Below are 19,216 nucleotides of genomic sequence, written 5' to 3' on the forward strand. Positions count from 1 at the left end.
CAGTCGTTTCTCCACGTGGCTTTTATGGGGTATTGATGTCAAAACAGAGCTTGATTTCTATGAGAGGACAGCACCTTATGTCCCTCACCATCTTTCTGTATTTTCCACATTTGTTCCCAGTGAGGGAGGATTTGTTTTGTGACTTCTGCCCTCAGTGATCTGGGTGGATGCTGCTGTGATGCAGACCTGCACAGATAAAGGGTTCAGTAATGAATATGACTTTGTAATCAGTAGGTGAGCTTTTGGACAAAGGCATCCTATTATTTTTCACCAGGACTCGCAGGAATGTGCTGCAAAATCAGAAAACTGCTTTAAGGGCTTCATGTTAATTAATCGATGTTGGATCTTACAATGGACTAGAGCCTAACAAACACATTTATGCCCTGATTTAGGGGTAGATTTTTCTGCTGAAACCCCATTTAAAAGAAATAGTACTTGAACATCCAACTTCCAAACTTGATCTTCTGTGGCCAGCTTTCCGAAACAAGCCTCAACCTATTTTTAACTTCTTTTTTTTTTTTTTTTTTTTTTTTTTCCAGAATAAGGGTAAAAGACAATGATTTTCTTTCAGAGACACAAAACAGCAGGGGCTAAATGCTATTCTCCATTATTATGGTGTGGAACTGAAATAACAGTGAAGTTGCGTTGCACTTTTCGCAGCTTGGAGAGAAGAGCCTGTCCCCGGGAGCTTGGAAAATGCCTACTTCTTCCAAACTGCTAAAACTGTCAGTGCATTTTTTTTTTTTTTTTTTTTTTTTTAAGAGAGGGAGAAGATAGTTGAGGAGATTGAGGTGGAAAGGAATGGACTCATCTAGAATGGCCTGTAGAAATATGCACTGACCAAACCTGCTTAGCCTTTATTTGAATAGTTTAAACAGATGGCAACACTCTTATTAATCAACAATATGAAGCTATTATCAACAATAAAACATTCTTGTAAGTGTCTGCCAAACCCTCCATCTTGGCCAGTGTGTTTCATTTGGAGCTTACAGCAGGAATCTGTTTCTTTTTCAAAAGGCCTGATATGATATCCCTCTCTCCTCTGGCACTTGCAGAGCACGGGTTGTCCCTGTGTATCCTGTCACCAGCCTGGTGGAGCCAGGAAGGTTGTTAGCCCTTTAGCATTGACTCCTCGGTGAAGGTCACTGGCAGCCTGTTCAGAGCCTACAAAGTCAGGATGTGCTCTCCCAGAGGATTAATGGATAAAGCTCTGGAAAACTTCATCTAGAGAAGATGTCACCAATTTGATGTATAAGGTAATTTAAGCAATTTTCTTAATCTGGCTGCCCAAATTATTTTGATGGAAATGGAACAGCAAGATAGCCACATGGTGCTGTTCCATGTGAAATGCCTTTTGTTATTTTGTAGTGAGGGTTGCAATCTTTTCTGTCTGTGATTCACTTTCCATATCATGCAGATGCAATGCTTTAGAAATACCGGAGATGAAGCAGAAAGTTCAAGAAGGAGATACTTTTCTTCCCAAATCTCAGATAGCTAAATTTGAATGCTATACTAATCTTAGACTTTATAGAGAAGAAGTCTAAGCATGTGGTAAATGATATGTTCACCACAAGTACATGGTGAATTTATGTTCAAACCTTACTCATCTATTGCCTAAACCCCCTTGGTTTTGAGAAGCTTTTTAAAGAAGATGACTTGGAAGAGGGTACTTTGTAATTTGACCTTCATTATGCTACCAACTTTGATGGGGATGACTGTCTCTGGATAAGTAACAAACTTTAAGATGAAATTCACAAGGACTTAAGTCACCGGGATACAAAGGCATAGCAATCTGCCCCAATGCCTTAAAGTTTTGTCCCACAAGTGCTGCTACTGAACTGGGACTGCTGCTGCTAAATGTAAGCAGTAACAGAATCCTTTTTTTCTTCTCTTTTCTTGATGCACTGTGGGAATAGCAGATGAGCTGTTCAGCATAGCCTGCGACGTTTAATGGGAAAATGATGGACCTCTGACAAGGACAAATTTAACATGAAAGAGTCAGGCAGAACATGGGTCACCACTTATGTTCTCCAAAGACTTCAACAAGATGTTTATTTTACCTCTATCTCCCTCATTTTCAAAACTTCAGAGCATTTCCAAAACAATGACAAGCTGTCCAAATTCCACTACCAAGCACAAGATAGCTTGAACTGGTTGCTTTTCATCCTTGGTCAAAATCACAAAGCGACTTTTGGTACAGTACATGTTGTAGACACGTACTGGATAGCAGAAGAACAAAAAAAAAATTGCTATATTTCCCCTATCTTAACACAAACAGAAAAACTAGTCAAAACAGCGACATGGGAGCTACTGTTTTTTAACACAGTGACAAGGTTCAGTGCCTACATTCATTTTTATCTAGCCTTCAGCTTAATCTAATGAGAAAGGACCACTTCCCCCCACAACAATTGCAACATATTTTTTGTCAGAATAGGTGGAATATGGTAACCAGTCTGTTGTCCTGATTTTCCTTTCTTTGGAGGATTAAAACACCTTCAGCTGATGATGCATCTAATGAGGGCTGTGAGGTCCATGTACCTTGGAGATGATCAGGCCACTGCTGTTTTGTAACTAGCTTTTGCTGACTCTCAATAGCAAAGCTTAACAAGAAAAATCAATACATTAAAGACTAAATCTACAAATATTTTGCAATCATGCAGCATTGGGCAAACTTCAGGCTAACAAACATGTGTGGTATTCAAATTTCCATTAGTCATTTAGAGTGGAAAAACTGACGTGATTGTCAGTTAGTGGAATAAGGGATTCAAGTTATTTAACCGCAAAGCCGTAGTGTAGCATTATGCTCCTTAGTAAACACAAATACCTCCTTACAAAGGCACTTTGATAATTCTTCTGTTTGCATAAGACCAGTTGTCACTCAGGGACTGAAAAGCTATAAAACTAAATGCATGTGCACATTACCAAAAGTAGGCTCTACTCCTTTCCAAGGTTTCATTACCTACGGCAGGCCTATACAGCACTGAAGGTTAATGATGAGGTAATACCTTCTTAAACCGTCTATTTAAAAAATACAGAGAGCAGCACACTGATCATCTCCCTGCTGCTTCAGCACATGGGATTTCTTTCTCTACCTGGCTCAGATGAATGATTTGCTGCTTCACAAACTGTGAGTCAAAATAGCTGCTTTTGACTTTCTTCACCATAGTCATGTTGCCAGCTTTTGGGGAACTAGTGTCGGCATGTATCTTATGCAAGAAGGGCTCAAAGGCTAACTGGTGCATTTTGACCTGCAGCACTTTTTTTTTTTTTTTCCCCCACTTATTTGTTTTTCAGGGGCGTTGTTCAGAACTTTGTCAAGTTAGGGGCATTGTTTTACACTGCAATTTTTTTTTTTATTTTTTATTTTTTTTGCATTGAAGGGCATGGGAAAAAATAAGCACTGGCTAGAAAAAAAAAATAATCTGGATATGTTCTGTCCCTATACTCTGCACTGACTAATGAAATGGTGACTGAGGGTGACTGAAGGTTGAAAAACTTTCATTTTCAGGAAGCTGCTAGGTACTAATTCATCAGAACACAGGTAAGCTCCACGCCCTGTAATATCTGCCGTGGCATTTTTTAATTACTTTCTTGTTGCCTGTTAACTTTTCCTAGATGCCCAGTTCTTGCACCAGTTAGGATCATGTTAGTACCAACCTTGAGACACAAATGGGTGGAAGATGTGTAAGATGGGCGCTTTTCTAGATGCAGCTACCTCCTGCTCAATGCACTTTCCTTGTTGGCTCCATGGCTGGGCAACGAATACCTCCGATAGCAGACGGCCCGTGTTTCGCTAAGAGGCCAGAAGTGTTTGGTTTGAAGGTGAGGGATCAGGATAAAGAACAGCCTGCTCTTGTGGAATTTTATCAGGAAAGGTGACTCACTCCTTTGGAGCTTGCTGTATCTGAGCCCATGCCGCAGGCAAGCCATTCTCTGCCCTGTATTGGTGTGGGGTGGTAGCACCCATGGGTGGTAGGCCTGGGGTCGGGCATCTGGAGTGTGTTTAACACCAACTGCTCTTCACAAGGATGCCCTGACTCTGCTAGAGTGCCTAGAAGAAGCTTGTTGGGAAGAAACGTGCCACGGCTTCCGGGGGGACATGCTCCCTCCTGCCTGCACCGAGGGAGCCAAGAGGGGAGCCCTTATCAGTGCAACGCCAAGCGCAAGCAACAGGGTCGGACCCTGCCACACGCCGAGGCGGGCTGACATCATCTCCGAGGCTGACAGGCCTCCTACTTCCTTAGCTTGTTTACGGATCACATGAGTCCCGTTCCTGCCCTTCACAGCCAGGAATTTTTTTTGGAAGAGTTAACTTGGCAGCCGTCCCCGTGGAAGAATGTAAAGCTAACTACTTTTGGTACATGTGTGGCTCGCTTTTATAGAAAGCACTGGATGTAACGGAGGGAGATACAATGAGCTTCTATCACAAACAAAATGCAGTTCGGTGTCCAAGTTTCTGCTGGCGCGCTGTGCCTTCACTGGATTTTGGATTTGAGAAGGAGCACCTGGAAAGGATCTTGCGAGGCTGAGAGGCTGAAAGCAAGCCTGCAACGTGCCTGGCTGCAGGAGCTCGAGCAGTCCTTGCTGATATGCATATCTGAGCAGAGAGCTGTCCCTCCCTTGGAGGTGTAAGGGCAAGCGTAACTACAGAATTTCTTCTTACTCAAAGTCCTCTGATCAACAGCACATGATGATGATTTTCTGACACTGGACTGCGATCAGGGCCAAATGAAACTGCTTTACTCTGAATTCTGAAATTCCCTCCAGGAAATTGAAGCAGGGAGGATATTCTGCTATAACACATTTGGTACATCAAAGAGAGATACTTCGTATATTGTGATAAAGGTGATCTTTTTTGACAAAAAAAAAAAAAAAATCCTGGATGATTACTACTATTCTTTAATATTCCAAATGGCTCAACAGAACTGGCATAAAAAGATACTGGGTTATGCCTTCACATTGTTTCTGAAATGTGTACTATATGAAAGGGAGTTAATTGCCTATCTCCAGCAGCTGGACATGCCAATTATCTGCCAAATCACTTGCATAGTTGAGTGACTCCAAGTAATTTTGCTGACATCCTATAAGGAGGTGTTTGCAATACTCTTTCAACATAAATAAAATCAAGAAACGTAATGAAATGACATGTTGTCCCTCAAAGGTGGTGGGGTTTATGGTTTTTTTTTTTTGGTTTTTTTTTTAAGCCTATATGGCAGTCATACTTTTCAAGAGTGAAATAAGCTCTGAGTGCAGTTGGTTCTTGCTCTCCTGCCAGCTTTCCCCTTTTGCCGTCTGCCAAGCCCTGCACAGTCCATCAGACAGGTTGGAGAACCACTGTAAGACTGGGCCCTGCTCTCCCACTCGAGAGAACCCCTGCTTATTTTGTGTGTGGTGAGGCGGGTGTCTCCTTCCTCGTTTGTTTCCTCTTCCTCCTAAGGCACTTACTCCTGCTGGCAGCTGGCTTACGTTTCGTACAGTTGGATCAAGTCTGCCCATTCAGCATCATTTGAGACTGCTGAATTCCTGATTAGTTATACGCACTGTTATTATATGGAGAGCTGGTTTCATTCTCAGCCAAACCATTTCTGTCTTTGTGGAAATCGGGCTCCTCATCAACATGGAAAGTCTGGGTAGGCAGAACCAATGTGAGAGCACAGCTGGAAAATAGTCATTATCATGAAGACAGACGGAACAAGGGAAAAAATGACTTTAAGAATAAGAGATTTATTTTGGTTGTATTAGAAAGCTTCTGAGGCACAAAGTCCTCCCTCATAACAAAGATTTTATGTTCACTTCTAAGTGGTTCCAGCAAAATTAACTTTAGGTTCAATTATCTTGCCAGGTCTGCGGGTGAAGGTGGGAGCTGGCATTTTCCCACATGAGAAGAAATTCCTGTGTTCTCCTGTTCAGTCCTTGTTAACTCCTTGCACACATTGTTGAAGGATGAATTTTCAGTCGAGTGATACTGGGCAGAGGATGGAAGCAGTTGTTAGCTCTGGCCTTAAACGGCACCAAACTGCATTGTTTACCATGGAGTTCTTTCCTGTAGGAATCCTTTTTAATTACTATTATTTTTTCCTATTTCTTCCCATGAGTAACACAGCATGGACTCACAACAGCAAGAAAACTTGTACTATTACCCAATAAAAGTTGCTTTTTGGGAAAGTCTGAAGAGCTAGCTCATTATCTACACCCCCACCCACATCTTCTAAAAGGAGCTGATTGTAGAGCTTAGTGATATGCTTTAGTGGAGGACTTGGTAGTGTTAGGTCAGGTTGGACTAGGTGATCTTGGAGGTCTCTTCCAACCTAGATGATTCTGTGATTCTGTGAAATGGATGCAATATTCAGCCATTTACATGAACTGAATCACTACAAGTTTCCAAAAGAAAGAAGGTTAACTCTGCATAGCCGTAGCATCAGCAATATGAGAGAGATTTGCTTGGTGACTGTGGCAGTGAGCTTTGACTAGATGGTTTCTGTGGAGTCTGTAAGAAGAAAGCTAGGAGATGAGAGACGAGCAATAGCCAACATATTGGCTATTTGTCAATAACAAATCATGTCTAACCGATTTAATTTCTCTCTTTGAAAATAAAGAAGGCTTTCTTAAAAGATAGAAAAAGGAGATGTTATACATTCAGCTTTTCATAAGAAGTTGTTGTATTGTTTCACTTGACACATTTTTGTCTAGGAATCATGGTTAGCTGTATGTGCTGAGGGGTTGATGCAACAGTAGCTGCAAAATGACTGAATGCAGTGGCTTAAGATCAGTGAATATGACCTGTGCTTGGTGCAATGCTTTGTATTCGTGATTGGATGATGAAATAACAGTACAGTCATTAAATTTACAGGTAGAATTAAGCTGGAAGAGAATGAGAATGTGTGGACAGGCTTGAATTAAAATTGATCTTGGCAAGCTGCTGAATACTGGTCTACAAGGACAATTGCATGTCACTGCTTCTCTGTAGGAGCCACTACCTCTTCAAACGGAATGAAGAGCAACCAAGATAGCCACATTTTTGTGAAAAGGGACCCAGGAATTTATTGTGGTCTGCACGTTTCATTCTTGTGGTCTGCAGGTTTCATAAATCAACAGCGCAGTTTGGCTGAGAAATTAAGCACTCTCCTAGTACTGAAATTAGAAGACAGCCTGTGAAACTACGGTGAAAGAGTCTTTCCTCTTTGTGGTTCAGTGATGCAAGGTTTCCATGGTAGTGCTGTCTTTTAGATACCGTATATGGAGGAAAAATCATTTGGAGAGAGTCAAACAAACAACAACCTGGTCAAAGATCTAGAATAAAAAATCTTCACAGGAAAGATAAAAATTGTTAACATGTTTACCTAACCAAGAGAAAGTAAGCCTCCCAATAGATAAAGTTGCAAATGTGAAAGACAGTCTGTTCTCCCACACAGATGGCAAACACATCCGAAAACAATGAGTTGAACTTGTAGAAAGAAATCTTTGATTACTAGTTAAGGTTTTTCCTTAGGGATAAGGAAGCACCATGCAAGAAAGCTGTGGAGTACTGGCAGCATGATGTAGCTGTGAACAGGTTAGGCAAATACTGTTCAGGAATGACCAGTGTAATTAACTGTAGCTTTACACTAGATGCCCTCGTCAGGTTTCTTCACATCTTCTAGTCTATGACATTGACTAAGGAAAATTTTAAGCAAAGGTTCAAATTGTCTTGCAAGCCTCAGTGCGGGGACATAAATCAGAAAGGGGGCATCAGGGAGACACCACTAAAATGAGCCTGGACTTTAGATAAGGCTGTGTTCTGTCAAACCTTTTCTGCTCTGCTCTCATGTACAATAGGCAGTTTATGTCTTCTAATGGTTTTCAGCCTGGGCCCAGGTAATCAAGAGGAGGTATGTACCTGGAAGCCAAATCTCTTCTGGCCTTGTGGAACTAATGTAACGAAATATTGTGATGTGAATGTTAAAGTACACAAAACTGTTGAATTCAGCATTGCCAGACTGGCATGGACAGCCTTTTTGTGTAACTGTTGTCCCTTTTAAAAATAGCATGCTTTGTTTAAGCAGTAAGTGAGAAACAAATAGCTCTTCATTTGTCATGGAATTGTTTACTTTAGATCCATCGTCCATATGCAGATGACTCAATTACTAATTTCAGTATCTTGGTGGCAAGACTTTATTAAATTTGGGGATTGTATCTCTTTGTCTTTTAGAGCACAAACAATGGGAATGGAAACTTGCTTAACCTCTAATTACGAACATTGCTATTTTCTGCAGTTTATTCATCTCCCTAACAATTCTGAGTGTTTACTGTATCTGCAGATGAACAGATAAATGTGTACTAGTCTCCTTGGAAAGCAACAGGATTTTGCTTTGTCTTCATGCATTTCCCTCAAGGTAATCTTTCCATGACAGATTAATATACAGTTCATGAGATTTTTCTTCATATAGAGAGAGCATGTATGTATGAAAATAAAAACACGACTGAAAACACCCATAGAGAATCTAAACAACATGAATATAAAAGCTGAATCTGCAAGGATGCTGCTTCCCTTTACCAATACTAAGACACAGAAATCTGACATTCAAGCTTCTTATTAACTGGAAAAGTGATCTGTATTTGGTTTCCTAAGGAATTAAGGGCTGCAACTGAGAACAAATATTATCCTCTGAGATGAATAAAATACAAAAATCTTGGCAGATAAAAGAAATAACCAGTAGAGAATCCAGATAAAGTTTTGTGTGCTTGTGTGCTCAAAAGATGAAAAAATTAACCTCACACATGTAAGAAGACCTTAACTAGAATAGATCTGAAGAATTCAAGAGAACTATTAGCACTAGAAAGGTGCTAATATCTTATAACTTATTTCCAGCCTATCTCTCTTTCTTGGCCAGAGGTCAGATGCAGTTAAATAAAAACATCCCTTCCACAAGAAATTAACAGAAAAGACACTTTTACCATCACAAATTATGTAATGTTTTGGAATATTCATTTTGCTATGTAATGTTTTCTAAGACTTTGGGGAACGGCCTCTTATCTAAAATCTTATTAAAATCTTTTATCTAAAATCTTGAGGGATTTATCAAAAATCATATCAAATCATATCAAAATCTATGAGGGAGTGAGCACTGTCTGTAATGGAGGGAGTGGAGGGTATGGAACTTGCAGTTGGCAATGGCACAGTTGAGATCCTCTGGGTAAGGATTAAAGGACAAACAGATAAAGCAGATTTTGTTGTTTGAGTCTGCTATAGGCCACCCAGACAGGATGGCAACACTGATAAACTATTCTATAAGGAATTAAGTGGTATCTCTAGGTCAGCTGCCCTTGTCCTTATGGGTGACTTCAACTTCCCAGACATTAGCTGGGAATACCATTCAGCCAATGCAAACAGGTCCAGGAAATTCCTGAGGCATGTTAGCAATAACTCGCTGGTACAGGCACTGAGGGAGCTGACTAACAAAGGTGCCCTCCAAGATTTGTTGCTTATAAACAGAGAGGGTCTTGTGGGTGAAGTAGCGATTTGTCCTGGACATAGTGACCATGAGGTGGTTGAGTTTAAAATCCTGGATGACAGGCAGAAAGCTGCTAGCAAATATTCAGTCCTGACGATACAGAGAGCAGACAGGCTTTTGAAGGCATTGTGGCCCAGCAGTGCTGGTTAGTTAAGTAACACCTCTTAAGAGCACAGGAGCAGGTGATTCCAAAGTGTCAGAAGCTGAAAAAGCTGGGCAGAAGGCCAGCTTGTCTGAGCAGGGATCTTCTAGAACTTAGGTGGAAAAGGAAAGTGTATGGATATTGGAAGCAAGGTCAGTTGAACAAGGACTACAGAGGTGCTGTTCACTTCTGTATGGAGAAAATTCACGCAGCCAAAGCTCAGTTAGAATTGAAGCTGGCCAGTACTGTGGGGGACAACAAAAAGTGCTTTTTTTAAAGTATGCTAACAGCAAAAGGAGGAGCAGAGAAAACATTGATCCATTACTTGTTGAAGTTGGTCACCTCACAAATAGGGATGCCAATAAAGCAGAGAGGTTTAATGCCTTCTTTGCCTATGTCTTTAACACCAATGATGGGCTCAGGGACACCCAGAGCTCTGAATTTCAGGACTGTGATGATGATAAACTCCCAGCCAACTTTGAACTTGTGCGGGATTTGCTGCTCCAGCTGGATGTATATCAGTATATGGGGTCCAATGGGATTCATCCCAGGGTACACAAACAGCTGGCTGATGTCATTGCAAGACCTTTCTTAATTTTTCAATGGTCCTGGGAATCTGGAAAAGTCACAGTCAACTGGAATCTGGCAAATGTTGTCCTCGTTTCCAAGAAAGGTAAGAAAGAAAACACTGGTCATTCCAGGCCTGTCAGTCTCACTTCAATACCTGGCAAAATTATGGAGAATTAATTAATATCCTTTTATGACAAGGTTACCCACATAGATGACCACAGGAAGCCAGTAAATGTGATTTTTTAATTTTTATTTTGTTTTAATATTTGCAAAGCTTTTCATAGTGTTTCTCACAGTATACTTCCAGACAAATTATCCAGTTTACAGCTAGACAAGTACACAGTTCTATGAGTGAACTATTGGCTTATGGGTCAGGCTGAAAGGTTTAAAGCACATGGGGCTACATCAGGCTGGCAGGCAGTCACTGGTGGGGTTCCACAGGGCTCCATTTTAGGCCCAGTGCTCTTTGATGTTTTTGTAAATCTCAATGCAGGACTCAAGTGCATAGTGAGAAAGTTTACAGATGATACTAAATTAGGAGGAGCTGTTGACTCCCTCAAGGTCAGAGAGGCCTTGCAGAGAGATCTTGACAAATGAGTCACCAGACACATGAAATTCAACAAGAGCAAGTGCTGGATTCTGCACCTGGGTTAGGGCAACCCTGGCTGTACGGACAGTCTGGGGGATGAGAGGCTGAAGCGCAGCCCTGCAGAAAGGGATCTGGGGGGTTTTGGTTGAGGGCAAGTTGAATGTGAGCCAGCAGTGTGCTCTGGCAGCCAGAAAAAGAAGGGCCAGCCTTGTTCTGGGGTGCATCAGGCACAGCACTGCTGGATGGTCAAGGGAAGGGATTGTTCTACTCTGCTCTGCGCTGGTCTGGCCTCCCCTCGAGCACTGTGTGCAGTTTTAGTCACCACAATATAAGGGCATAAAACTGCTAGAGAGCATCCAAAGGAGGGCAACAAACATAAGGAAGGGTCTAGAGGGCAAGAAGTGCGGAGCAGCTGAGGTCCCTGGGTTTGTTCAGCCCCGAGCAGAGCAGGCCGAGGGGAGGCCTCATGGCGGCCTGCAGCTCCCTCACGAGGGGAGCGGAGGGGCAGGCGCTGAGCTCTGCTCTCTGGGGACAGCGACAGGACCCGAGGGAACGGCATGGAGCTGGGACAGGGGAGGGTCAGGCTGGGTGTGAGGGAAAGGTTCTGCACCCAGAGGTGGTCGGGCACTGGGACAGGCTCCCCAGGGCAGTGGTCACGGCATCGAGCTGCTGCAGTTCAAGAAACGTTGGGACAGCGCTCTCAGACGTAGGGTCTGGTTTTTGGGTTGTCCAAAACCTCCTGTGTGGAGCCAGGAGTTGGACTAGATGATCCTTGCGGGTCCCTTTCAATTCAGGATATTCCATAATTCTGTGATTCTATTATTGTCATGGTATCAAGACTGCTGATAAATTATTTTGGATTTATAAGCACTGTATTATGACATGTCTAATGACAATATTAATATTTTAGTGCAATTACAATACATACAATTTATTGAAATTGTCAGAAAAAACTTAAATTTGCTTCTATATTCTTCTACGGACCTGTAGCACTTACAGTGTCTCCTTGAAACTGCTGCACTTTATTTTGTGAGAAAAATGAAGTTGAGCTTGCCAAAATAAAATATTCAGTGAGATTGGGTTTACTATTCGTAATCTACCTTCCTTTCTTTTTTGTCTGTTTGTTTGGTCAGAAAAGACTGAAAATAATTGTGAAACATGTTCTGTAAGGCTACAACTACAAATCTGGAAAAATACCAGCAGATATTCTTCTCTGACTTGTGCAGATATTTCGTAACTATCAAAGTTAGAGAAGCTCTAGAAAAAGCCTGTTGACGTTACCTTCCCCAGTTCTATACATCAGTTTGATTTAGTATGGTCATTGTACTGGAAATTCACTATAAGAACTGAGATTACTGAGATTATCTTTACAAAAATCACTGTAGTTTAGAGATTTTTTTTTTTTTCGCTGTCTAGCATGCTCCCTCACAGGTAAGCTTTCACATCAACCTGCACCATCATTTTTTTTCCATGTTTTCTTACAGAAGCATCAATAACAATGTTTTTAGTACATTGATTATTCTGTAGTATCAGCCCTATTTCAGGAGTGGAAGATTTTTTCAACTTAAAATGCAAAGACACTGCAATTATGCCAGAGTAGTTTACCAAAATTAAATATGTTTACAGCACTGCAGCACAGGATTTTCCCTGATTTAATGGCCTCGGTTTTTCTGCTGACTTAATCTTATTAACACAAAACAGTTCATATACACAAATCTGCAGCATAAGAGCAGCTCTCTTTCTGCTCCTAATGTATCTTTAGATGTTGGCATTATAAACATAAATATGTAATCCTTCTTGCCTCTAGCTGAGCCCTTAAATCTGGTGGCATTTTGTGTTTTAAAGGTTAATTAATCACTTTGCAAGCAAATGTTCTGTTACTAATTTAGAATTTACTTTTCATTATTGAATATAATCAGACCTCGAGTTCAAGGCTTCAGTTCTCCACTTTGAAGACGCCCACAGCTGTGAACATCCCTCCCCTCTCCCATCCCACCGCAGACGCAGCGCACTCCTGAGTATGGTGTCACTGCTACAGAAGACACTTAGCTACACCAGATAGGAAGAAAAGTACACTACCATCTGCAAGGAGAGCTGATGGTTTTGTGTGCTCTCTAGAAAAGATTAGTCCTGTGCTGTGAAATCAAAATGTGTTGAGAGACTGTTCCCAGACAAACAGCTGCTGCATTAGATTTTCATCATCGTAAGACTGATGAGATTTACTTTGGGCTGCCTTTTTTTTTTTTTTTTTTTCCATTGGCACTGAGACCCAGTGATAACAACTCTTGTCTTTCTGCTGGTTATATTTTAACCTACCTGCTGGTTTTCTTGTTTGAGGAGTTAAATGGTGTAGACTTTGGGGGCAGGTCTGAAATAATTTCATAGTGCTACTTCTGCTGTTAAACACCCAATCAGCTCGTGGTTACAACATTGTAATGCATGTACTTGACTTATGCCATGTAGAGAATTTAATTGACAGATGTTCTGGATACTGGGTTGTGTTTACTTACAACATTTAAATGCATTACTGTTATTAACTTTCTGTGTGCGGTGTGTTACAATGCAGGAGTACATAGACACATGATAATTCAGTGTTTAAGGGTGAGCAGTATTGTTCCAGCAAGCCAGACATCTCTGAGAAAGGGCCAGGTCCAAAGCTTGAACTGGATTCTCACCAAGACCAATATTTCCAAACGGTTTTAACCTTTTTGGCCTCTAACTTCCCAGTTTCCATGTTAGGCTTCTGTTAAAAATGCATACATCAGGTAGGGCTGAGTTGCTTGGCACCTAAAATAATCTGGATCCAGAATTCAGTGCTTCTCTCTATGTGGCTCAAGGAGTGTGGTCCAACTGGCATCTAATAGGGAAATGCTGCCCAGAAATTGAGAGATTTTTAAGTATTTTTATTATGTGAATTAACTACCATGGATTTGCTTCTATACGTGTTTGGTTCTTTCACCAGCATAGCCTTTATCTCCCATAGTGTCCCTTAGGATATCTTAATTTATAATCTTACTAAGCTCTGTTCTCTCTTTTTCACAAACACAAAATGTTTGAGCAGAACAGAATAATGACTCATAAAGGTTGCTTCAGAAATCTGGAATGGTTTAGTAATCAATGTGACAAGGTTAGTTTGTCTCTTGAAAGCTTAAATAACCCACTTGAAATAAAGTGCATTGCTTGACATGATACTTCCTTTAGCAGTCTGCAACCAAAATATTCATTTTTTTGCATGGTACTGTACAAATTGCCCTGTACAAATCTGCCTTCACTTGGAAAGGGATAAAATATATGGATTTTTTATAAAACAAACAAAGAAAAAACCACCAAAAAACTTGCCCAAAGAACTCATCACAATTGTCAACCTTGATGGAAAAGCTAGAGCGTTTTTAAGAACTAGAAAAGCTTTTACGTCTTCAGAGAAGGAAACTAGATTCTTATCCTTCCTTTTGCTCCAAAGCAGACTTCCACTCCCTCTGAAAACTTGAATTAAAATGTTGATGTGCCATTTCAGCTCTTCAGGACAAAAATCCAAAAATGACAGTGTTAATAGTGGAAAGTGCAGTTAGTGCTGAGTTTTGGGATCCTTCCTATAGTCTGTAAGTGTGCAAAAGTGATTTACCAAATGGTCTATATGTAGATAATTAGCATGAATTCAGAAGTATGAGATACTAATATTAGCAAGGAAAGCACTTCTCTAAAGTATAAATTCGCAGTCACTCTAGGGCTTGTCTAGGAAACTTATTTTTGGCAGAATAGAGAAGTGCAGTTGTAACGCTGTATTCAAAACTCACCAGTTTCAAAATGAAGGTGCAGGAGGGAATACATTAATCTATGGATAATAAGCTGTTCTTTCCTCTTCCCTGTTGATTCTTTTCCTTCAGTAAATCCTTCTGAGATGAATATCCTGCCATTTGGGGAAAAAAAAAAAGTACAAACCATTTGGGGGAAAAAAAAAAAAGTACAAAATATCATTCTTAATTCTATGATTTCCAGAAACAGGAACAGTACAGACATGGTAAGCCTAGTTCTGGATAGACAGAAATGCTGTGGCAAACCATATACTTTTAGAAGTGGGATTTAAAGATTTTCTAATTTAGTGTTTTCCACTTCTATGCACCTTGGGATGAAAGCGGAAAGTAGCGATATTGCATCCCATGGAGAAAAAACAAGTCATGAAAGAAATGTCTTGACTTAAAGATGTCTTAAAGAAATGTCTTGCCACGAGACAACTGTCTTGTGAGATCATTAGTTACACCACTAATCCCAAAATATTACTTCTAAGGAACTTCTGGATAAAGAAATTGTTGTGGAAGATCTCATATGAAAAGCAAAAATTAATTTGCAAATTATATAGATTTGTGACACCTTGTAAAATGGTATTTCTTAACAGAAACAGTTGAAAATAGTCTGTGAAACTTGCATGTTTTCATTCTGCTTTTTGAAAGATCCTTAGGTAGAATGATTTTAATTCAAAATGTGTTTTGACTGGAAATCAAAAACAAAGTTCAAACTCCAGCACAAATTTTTTACTTTAATGTCTGGATCGGTACTGGAAAGCAAGAATTCCACCAGCACAGTTTGTTTTGTTTGTGCATTTCCTCACTTATGCACCCATTTGTTTGTGCAAGGGGCTTCAGCACAGCTTGCAGCAGATGGGTGTCCTCAGCAGAAGTGTCCTCAGCAGAAGCACCCTAGGCTCTGCAGTGCAGCCTCCCAAGGCTTGTCCCAGGGGTGGAGAGAGGGGCACGGCTGTGTGAGCTTTGCCACGGTGCCAGGGCAGGAAAGATCCTTCGTCCTGCCTCAGTTTCCCCAGCACCCTTGTGTTCGATGCAGGGCGGGCTGGTGAAGGCTAACAGAGCCATACCCCTTTCTCTGGGGGCTGTTTGAGGGGGAAAGGTGGTTCGTTTCTGCCCTATGGGATTGCCTCCTACCCTCCCGAGTGCCAAAGCACCGAACAGGCGCTGTTGCAACTGTCCTGTAACTAGAAGAAAACAAGAGGGCAGCTCTCGTCAGAGTAACCTGAGGCAACACCAGGAGCCTTGTGCAACTGCTGCCTGTTGTGCTTTCTCCATGGGATGCCAGGAGCTATCTGTAGCTTTTTTTTTTTTTTTTTTTTTTTTTTTTTTTTTGTAGCTATTTTATAATGAAGGTCACGTGAGTCCAAAGAATAACAATAAAGTATGTTAGTTTCCCAGTAGTGATGACTTCTGGCAATGAGTTTCATATGTCCTAATCTGAAACAAAGGCAGCACAGGAAGAGTGAGTGACTCAGTCTCTGATGCAGAGTCCCAGAAAGTAAACACTGTCTAACTAGTCTTATCTGGTTTTTAGGAGCCTGAACCGGGCATTTCATTAGGCAGGGATTTCTTTTGTGTGTGGATATGTGTCAGGCACTGATGCAGACTGTGAAAATGTCTTTCTAAAATAATCGGTGCTTGAGGGTTTGGAGACGGAGCTCCATGCATGCGGCCACTCCAGGAGGTGGGCAGACGCTAGGAGACTTCAGTGCTTTGTCTTCTAAACTGATTCCCCAGCAGTTTTTAGGGATGGTGTGAGGAAGACGGGGGGAACAAGATTTTTATTTTTATTTTTTTTTTGGAAAGGAAATTTAGGGTGCCACGCACACACCGTCCAAGTCAGTGCAAGTGCCTGGGGCAGCCACCTTAACCTCCTGTCCTTCCAAAAGTAGGTGTCACGGCGTATTCCTCACGGAGAGACCTCTTGTTCTGGGGAAGAGGATGCTTCAGGGCTCAGCTTGGCCGAGCACACCCCTCATTACGCTGTCACGTAGGTGCCTTCTCCCTTCCTCCACCCAGAGGTGTCCCTGTAGGTGAGCCTCTACCTGTCATTCATCCACCTGGAGGTCTGTGGAGCTCAGAGGACCGAGCTCCAGCTCCACTTCATCTGCTGCCAATGGTGGGCTGTGGAAAAACAAGAGCTGGCTACAGCACTCCTTTGAATGTCCTTGGAAGCTCTCGGGAGAAATAACACATCTCCTTTGCTTGCTCAAGTCTTCTGTCCCTTCCTCCTCGTTCACAGGGGAGCCCCACAAACCACAGGTCTTCCCGGAGAAGCAGGTGGAGCAAAGTGAGTGACTCCCCTCCAGCACTGAACAATGACCCCCAAGGAATGCAGCTGCACGTATGCGGACCAGCGCCATGATTACAGGTTAATAACGTGCCGGTATGACCTTTGAATTAGTTGTCCTTCCAGTCATCCCAGGGAGATGTTGGCAGGCAGCATTTCGCGCAGCGCTTCCCAAAAATGCTGCCGCATTAGCTCCGTTTCACCGATGGAGGAGCTGCCAAGTGAGAAATCAAGTAACCAGCGCTGCTCAAGTGGCAGTGCAGAGCTGGGCACCGTGGGCAGACTTTTCTGTCGCCGCAGCCCAGGCCAGCATGCTCCAGGCATCCACCTGTCCATACCACCTCAGCGTTTAGCACCTGCACTTTGGGATTTTCTGGCATTTTTTCTGCGGCATCTTGTTAAATTCTCTCAAAGTTATTTAAAAGCCCGAAAGCAATTCGCACGACCAGCGTTCCCTTATCACGTTCGGGGAAACGCTAGTGGCACCTCAGAAATAACAGTACCAGAGGTACTATCTACCGCGATAGCGGCCCGGAGCAAACACATGCAGCTCGGTTATCGCCCCGAAACCCCCTTTGCTGCGCTTTATTCTGCCGCTGCAGCCAGCAGCCCGCGCCAAGCGCCGTCCCGATGTGCGTCACCGCTAATGTGATTAAGCACCGGCGCTAATTTCGCGATGTGCCGCCGAGATACCCTCCGGAGCCGGGGAGGCGAGGGCGAGGAGAGGTCCCCGCGGAGAGGATGCAGGGGACGCGTGCTTGCTGCGCGCCCCTCCGCAGCCTCCTGCGCGGGGCTTGCAGCGCAAGAGGGGCGCAGGAAGGCGAGCGGGAGCCGCGGGGAAGCCGCCACGGGAGTCCCCTGACTCAGCGCTGAGTCACCACCACCGGCAGAGACCGACCGGCCCCTCGCGGCCCCTCACGGCCATCCCGAGCCGTCCCGGGCCGCCCCGAGCCGGGCCGGCGGGCGGGGGGGCGCCGCCGCGGGGTCCCCACAGGCGGGGGATGTCGTCGAGCCCTGGTTTTGCCCTCCGGTGTAAAAGGAAGCAAACACGCACGCGAAAGGAACCGGGAAGAGAAAAAAAGGGAAGGAGAATAAATAAACAAATAGAGAAAAAAAAAAGAAAAGAAAAAGAAAAAGAAAAAGAAAAAGAAAAAGAAAAAGAAAAAGAAAAAGAAAAAGAAAAAGAAAAAGAAAAAGAAAAAGAAAAAGAAAAAGAAAAAGAAAAAGAAAAAGAAAAAGAAAAAGAAAAAGAAAAAGAGTAGAAAAGGAAAATAAAGAAGAAAAAAAAGAGGAGAAAGAAGAAAAAAGAAGAAAGAAAAAAAGTAAAAAAGAAAAAAGAAAAAAGAGAAGAAAGAAGAAAAATGAAAGAAAAATGAAAAAAAAAAGAAAAAAGAGAGAAGAAAGAAGAAAAAGAAAAAAGAAGAAAACAAAGAAGAAAAGGAAAGGGAAAAAAAGAAAGTAGAAAAAAGAGAGAAGGAAGAAAAATAAAAAATAAAAAATAAAAATAAAAAGAAGAAAAATAAAAATAATAAGAAAGGGAAAGAGAAAAAGAAAGAAAAAGAAAAAGAAAAAGAAAAAGAAAAAAGAAAAGAAAAGAAAAGAAAAGAAAAGAAAAGAAAAGAAAAGAAAAGAAAAGAAAAGAAAAGAAAAGAAAAGAAAAGAAAAGAAAAGAAAAGAAAAGAAAAGAAAAGAAAAGAAAAGAAAAGAAAAGAAAAGAAAAGAAAAGAAAAGAAAAGAAAAGAAAAGAAAAGAAAAGAAAAGAAAAGAAAAGAAAAGAAAAGAAAAGAAAAGAAAAGAAAAGAAAAGAAAAGAAAAGAAAAGAAAAGAAAAGAAAAGAAAAGAAAAGAAAAGAAAAGAAAAGAAAAGAAAAGAAAAGAAAAGAAAAGAAAAGAAAAGAAAAGAAAAGAAAAGAAAAGAAGGAAAAAGCAACCAGTCAAAAAAAAAAGAACAAACAAAAACCCAACCAAACAAAAACCAAACCAAACAAAAAAAGAAACCAGTAAAACAAAATGCAGAAACAAGGAACAAAACAAAGCAACACAACAAACAAAAAAGACCCGCAAGAAAACCTCCAAACCTACCCCAAACCTCCACCCCCCTACCCAGTGAAACAAAAAACTCATGCTCCTGCTGGTGCTGCTGCAGCATTTTTTAATTGTTTTTAATTTTAAATGAGTTATTGGAGGAATTGAATGCAACCTGGGAGCACTTCACATGCAACACAGATCTGGGGCCTAAAACCAAAAACGTATGCTTTCACATGAGTTAAAGACCTGCTGCAGTCCCAGCTGTTCCTTTGTATGGATTCGCATGGATTGCAGACAACAACAGCCC

The 19,216-nt window shown here is 41.6% G+C and overlaps 1 long non-coding RNA gene across 1 annotated transcript; it reads left to right on the forward strand.

Annotated features, from left to right (window-relative positions):
• The first annotated feature begins 285 nt into the window (after positions 1-285).
• On the forward strand, positions 286-13,327 carry LOC308186067. Its single transcript, XR_013943892.1, has 2 exons — positions 286-1,256; positions 12,712-13,327. It is a non-coding gene; the product is annotated as an uncharacterized lncRNA (long non-coding RNA).
• The last annotated feature ends 5,889 nt before the right edge of the window (positions 13,328-19,216 follow it).

This window comes from Anser brachyrhynchus (assembly GCF_964034855.1).
Source record: "Anser brachyrhynchus genome assembly, chromosome: Z".
NCBI lineage: Eukaryota > Metazoa > Chordata > Aves > Anseriformes > Anatidae > Anser > Anser brachyrhynchus.